The sequence below is a fragment of the Gymnodraco acuticeps genome, unplaced genomic scaffold (genome assembly GCF_902827175.1).
Source record: "Gymnodraco acuticeps unplaced genomic scaffold, fGymAcu1.1, whole genome shotgun sequence".
Taxonomy (NCBI): Eukaryota; Metazoa; Chordata; class Actinopteri; order Perciformes; family Bathydraconidae; genus Gymnodraco; species Gymnodraco acuticeps.
This window is the reverse complement of record NW_022991154.1, coordinates 7973701-7979700: the sequence shown is the minus strand read 5'-3', so window position 1 is coordinate 7979700 and position 6000 is coordinate 7973701.

Below are 6000 nucleotides of genomic sequence, written 5' to 3'. Positions count from 1 at the left end.
TCGTCTTGTTTACATCAGGGTCCCCCATTTCCAATTCATCATGTCATTTAAGACATATAAGACATATTTGACATACAGATGGCTTATTTACAATTTACATACAGGTGTTTTTTTTACATACAGATTGCTTATTTACAATTTTCATTTTAGATTTCGTTCTAATACATCCTAACCGGACATTTAAGACATACCAAGTCTACAGATATACAGTTAGTAACAGAGTCTAAAATGCGAGTATATACATAGATGGGGGGGGGGGAAGCTGTCCATTGAACGACAGGTTGAGATTTGTACCATTACCGGGGCCAGTTTTGCAATGCTCTCCCCTCTCTGCAGTGTGTTTCCACAGATAACATTGGAATAACAAAGCACCTCCGCATGTTATATTACTATAGTTGGTTTTGCCCCACACTACTCAGCTCACTGTAATCCTTCCAACTTTGCTGTGTTTTGTTATTGAGATAATCTGCAGAATGCTTACAGCCAAGCTTGCACGCAATCTCACATTTTCTTCCAATTACACCAACTTATGTTTAATGTTTTTTTATGACAGCAAATAAAGGTTGTACAGTTTGTAAGTAAAACAGACAAATATCCAAACACAATCCTGTTGGACCAGCTCATTGTCATGTATCAGCCTATAGTCATACTTTAAGAAGACTGTAGAAGATAACAAAACAGCTTCTACTTACTAAAGGGTCAATGGTTACACATTTGACAGAGCTAGACAAATGTTTTTCTCTTTGCTTCGTGCTAAGATTAGATGAACATGAACAATGGGTGCTTCTCATTTATCTTAAATGTCTACACATTTTTCTTACTCGTATTTTATTTATCACATCTTAGTTTCTTCCATTTAAGACATTTGTTAGTATTTTCTATTATACCTTATTTTTCTACCCCCTACTGTACATCACTACTGTCTCTGCATGTTTCCACATACATCGAAAACAGTTGAAAAAGCATATGCACATGAATTAAAAACAGCTATTCTGCATTGATTTTGTGAACAATTCAGATTTTATATCTCATATCAAAATACATGTCATGCCTGACGCAGGGATCTCAGCCTCATAGAAAACCATATTTAATCAAATAATTGAATCAAAAATCTGACGATGGTTATAATAGTTTTTTTTATGCTTCCTTATTAAGCGTATAGTTACGATCACAACATTTAATGGCAAATCTGATTTACTGAGATCCGAAGTGAGATATCATCTGTGTTGAATCTGCCCCAGTTAACTACAGTAATGGGCAGCCTCATTGCTCTTCCAAACAAAAATAATAGAAACAAATTAATTTCAGCTCAAACGTGGACAGAGGAGTGAGGAGACATGAAATAAGGCAAAAGAGAAGCACCCTTAAGAGATTAGACTATGAGCACATTTCTGACAATGACGGACTGTCCCTTTAAAAGCTAAAGTGTCCCTGACCCAGACAAAGGAGCTGTTTAAAATAGATTCCCTCATTATGCATACTGTACCAATGGAGTCTACTCAAGTAGCCCTGGAAATAAAACCGTTTATATTGAGTGTGCTTTGCACACAGTGTCTGAATGTCTGATGCAGATATCAGGAGCAACATCATTTCTGAGGCCTTCAGTCACTGTTTATGTCAAACTGCTCTGTACATGTCTGTTAGATGCTATGCATCATGTTCCCTTGATGTACATAAGAGTATTTATTGTTTAAATTATTTTATTTATTCGTTACTTGCATTAAAGCTGTTCTGATGATGTTTATTATTCATGAAATAGCCATGTGTATTTGTGTTTTCAATGTAGCATTATTTCAGGAAGAGAATAACACTAGCACAACACACGAGTCCCAAGGTCCATTCAAAAACTGAGGAAGACAGGAGTGTACCACTAGTATAATATTTTTGACATATACCTTATTACAATAATTAACTAAATGTAAAGAGTTTACTCTCCATCACGCAACTGGCTAATCAGAGCCCTTGTTGCAGTGTGGATTGTGTAATATTAAGCACCACGTCACCACATCTTTAAATAAAAGAGGACCTTATTTTAACCGGGGAAAAAATCACAAATTACAAATGTAAATGTTAAAGCAGGTAAAAGATGAACTGTTAGACAAACTATGATCTAGTATACATCTAATACTAGATAATTTATAAATTTATATCAATTGAATTAGGTAAATTACCATCACATTTTGCAAAAGTCTAAAATGATAATTTGTTGGCACACTCAATACCTGTGATATCCATCTTCTCCCGCTTATCCGTGGTCGGGTCGCGGGGGTAGCAGTTCCAGCAGAGAGCCCCAAACTTTCTTTTCCCTGGCCACATCAACCAGCTCTGACTGGGGGATCCCAAGGCACTCCCAGGCCAGCGAAGAGATATAATCCCTCCACCTGGTCCTAGGTCTACCCCTTGACCTGTGATATAAAGATAACTAACCAATTTACTGAAGTAATTCATTATCCTACATTACAACAACCTAAAACGACATGACACTACATCCAGAATAGAAATATAGGCCTAAAACATGCTAATGATGCCTTATGATCCCCAATGAGGAAGGCTTCAAATGAAGTGTGACTGAGAAAGGGTTCAGCAACATGGAACAACAGGTGTGGACTTGTGGACTTGTTTCTCTCAAGTACCAGGGATACACTTCTTTGACACTACCACTCTCTTGCAGTATGTCCTTACACACTAATAACAATGATCCTTTGGGAAATGTCTGGTCCTCACCCAACAGATTGCAGTTAAAAATAAATGTGATAAATATAAGAAATGGGAATAGTCTTCATATATGTTGTGTTAATGTATTATCTTGAATATATTCTGAATTGTTGACAATGTATTGTAAAATGCCTTCTGAACACTATTTTTGTACATTATAAATAATAAAACATTCTAACAACTATTTTGTCTGGGTTTGGTAAATGTATAACCACTGCTTAGTTAACATCCGATCTCCCCAGATCAGTTTTTTGTATACAAATGATTGTGCTGGCTATAATCGTCTGTTAAGATAAGTAAAGTTAATACCATGAACCAGAAGTGAGCACATTTGAGAGAGCTCTTTTATATTGTGAACTTCTGTAGTGAAAATAATCTTTAATAATGATTGAAGTTTACATGCAGTGTTACTCACCTTGAGTTGTAACAAACAGATGAGTGCTTATTATTCCTCCTGTAACATTTCCAATGCTACACTGTATTAAATCCAGCATATTGTTTACAGAGCAGCTTTTTATCTCTCATACTGAAATATTGCAAAATCTGTCTACAAGGAAGTTGATATAATAATGTGTTCACAAACAAAACATTTCTGGAAAATATCCTACATCAATAATATAATATTTTAATAATTTGAAAATATTTTTTATTTTTTATTTGAACAACATAAAACCAGAGGTGGTAGAAGTACCAGAGTGTAGGAAGTATTGGCATCAAAATATACTTAAAGTAGCAAAAGTAAAAATAATAAATATGCAGATTGGCCCATTTCAGAATCAAATATATTATATGTTTTGATTGATTGATTATTGATGCATTTAAGTTTTACCTAAGCTTATACAGTTGGAGCTAGAACATTCTACATGGGGTGGCAAAGGGGGGGCAAGAGGTCATGCCAGGGTGGCATGGGAGGGCGGACAGTACGTGGTATTTGATACTGTATATATAACCTATTTATTGTTAAATCATGCCCTAACACAAGGGTTCCTAATGCACAAGAGAAACAAGGTGTTCAGACAAACAAACTCAAATATAGTATAAAACAGCAGAAAATACTCATGATACCCTATAATTCTGTTTATTGTAAGTACCGTAAAAAACGTAGTTATAATTACACAAATGACATCACCCATCTCTTAAGAGAACTAAAGGTGACCTGTGCAACAACACATTTCAATAAATATTTGTCAATACGAGCCGCTAGATTGTGCTGCTGTGATGGAATATGCAAGGAGAATCCAGCTGGAGTCTCATCTGCCTCCTGTTCCCTGCCTCTGTCCCTCTTTCTGACACTTCATCTTTATTCCTCACATACATTTCTTCTTCTTCACCAATGTCTTCATCTCCTCCTCTTCCTCCTGCTCTGACCCCCATGGTCTCTTTTTTCCTTTTCCTCTTTCTGTTCATCCTGATCACTTCTCAGATATGTCTTTTTGTTGTTGTTGAATCACTCCAGCTACTCTGGCCTGCAAGAGTCTACTTGTGAAAAGCACTGGTACAAATGCTTGAATAACTTTACACGTTAGGGCTATATAGCTAATAAGTAGCATAGCCTACAATAAATATAAAATAAGAAAGTATTTATCCAACGCACACAGGCAGCTGTGTTTAGATCCAGTTTGACGGTAAAGGATGTATCCTGGTTTAATTGATCTGGCCTCATTGCTGTGATGTGTAATTTACGTGGTTTAATAGTAGCCTACCGCATAGTTTAGCAAATAAAGTGATCGATCTCCCAGCTACCGCTGTCTGCGTAGTATTTTGTAATGTAACGTGTCTTGGAGGGGCGCCCCCCTTGGAATTCAAGAAAAATGTATTTTTTATACCAAATCTATATCTACTGTCACTTTTCACATTGAACATGTGCTCTTTTATTAAATAAACTAAACACTTTCATTGTAAATTTTATAGTTTTTTTGACCCTAAGAAACACTGATGCATTAATCAATAACAATAATCCACAGCTCCTCTCTCTGCTCCAGAGGATTTAAAAAATATATATCCCAATCTCTCAACACCCGAAATAAAATAGGCTATATATATATATTTTTTTTTTAATTGGCTCATGATAGGCCCCCGATCTCCGTAGGCCCCTGGCTACAGGTCAGCCCGTGCATTAAGGCGGCCCTGGCTACTGTAGACATGTTGGCCTACATATGTATAATTATATTATTATTTTAAGTCTGGTTTAAAGTAAACTTATATAAAGTTATTTGGTTGAGCCAAGTAACCCAGGTAACCAGCTGGGTCAACAAGAAAATCGGCGAAATCGAGTGGACTATCAAAAAATAAATAATTATTATATTAAAGGTCCCATGTCATGGCCATTTCCACTGATCATAATTCCATTGTTGAGGTCTACTAGAATAGATTTATATTGTGCAATTTTCCAAACTGACATTGGTTTCTCAAACAGCATCTCTGTAAACGACGTGTATTCACTGCATTTCACTCTCTGCCTTTAACGGCTCGTTGTAGCTCCAATAGCTCCAGCCCCCACCCTCCCCTGTGAGCACAGTGTGGCTTGATATTGAGTAAGAAAAAGGTTGATACACGCTGTGAGAATGGGTCTGCAGAGAGAATGGGTCTGCAGAGAGAATTTCGCCGCGATCCCTACTGTCTGTTATCAGCCTGCAGCCAGGGAGGATAAATCAGCAGAGCTGCTTGCACTGAGTGTGTGTGTGAGGAAGTCCGTGGATTGGTCAATTTGGACCAATCAGCGGGAGCTTAACGTAACGGCTCCGCGGACGTAACGTAACGGCTCCAGGGATTGGTCCATTTCGTTCCGGGTACAGTTGACATCATGCGTACCCGGAATAATCAAATGGACAATGACGTATCTCCAAAGAGGCGTTTTGGGGAGGTATTTTCTGTTTTAGAGTTTTACTCGCTACAGGGTGTACTTTGAGGGTTTTGACTCTGCACACCGTTTACATGCATACAAACCTTCATAACACACAAGGGGACGGGTAATAACCGGAAAAGCATGACATGGGACCTTTAATATTGACAATAACAACCGACCGTCTGGGAGCGTTCTCATGGCGTCTATTATCAACGCTATGGGAGGTCTATGAAGGTCTATGGGACGCCCTGCCCGTTGAAAACTGACTCTCAAGGGGTACCCTGTCCATAATAGAGTGACGGGGAGGGGCCCTGACCGACCGTCAACATGTGACGGGTTGGGAGTGAGAAAGTGTTGCAGGTCGATGCAATCAGGTAATTAGGACAAAGCCTCTGTTTTTAGATGGGGTTTGTGACCATACTGTAGGCCTGACAGTGACG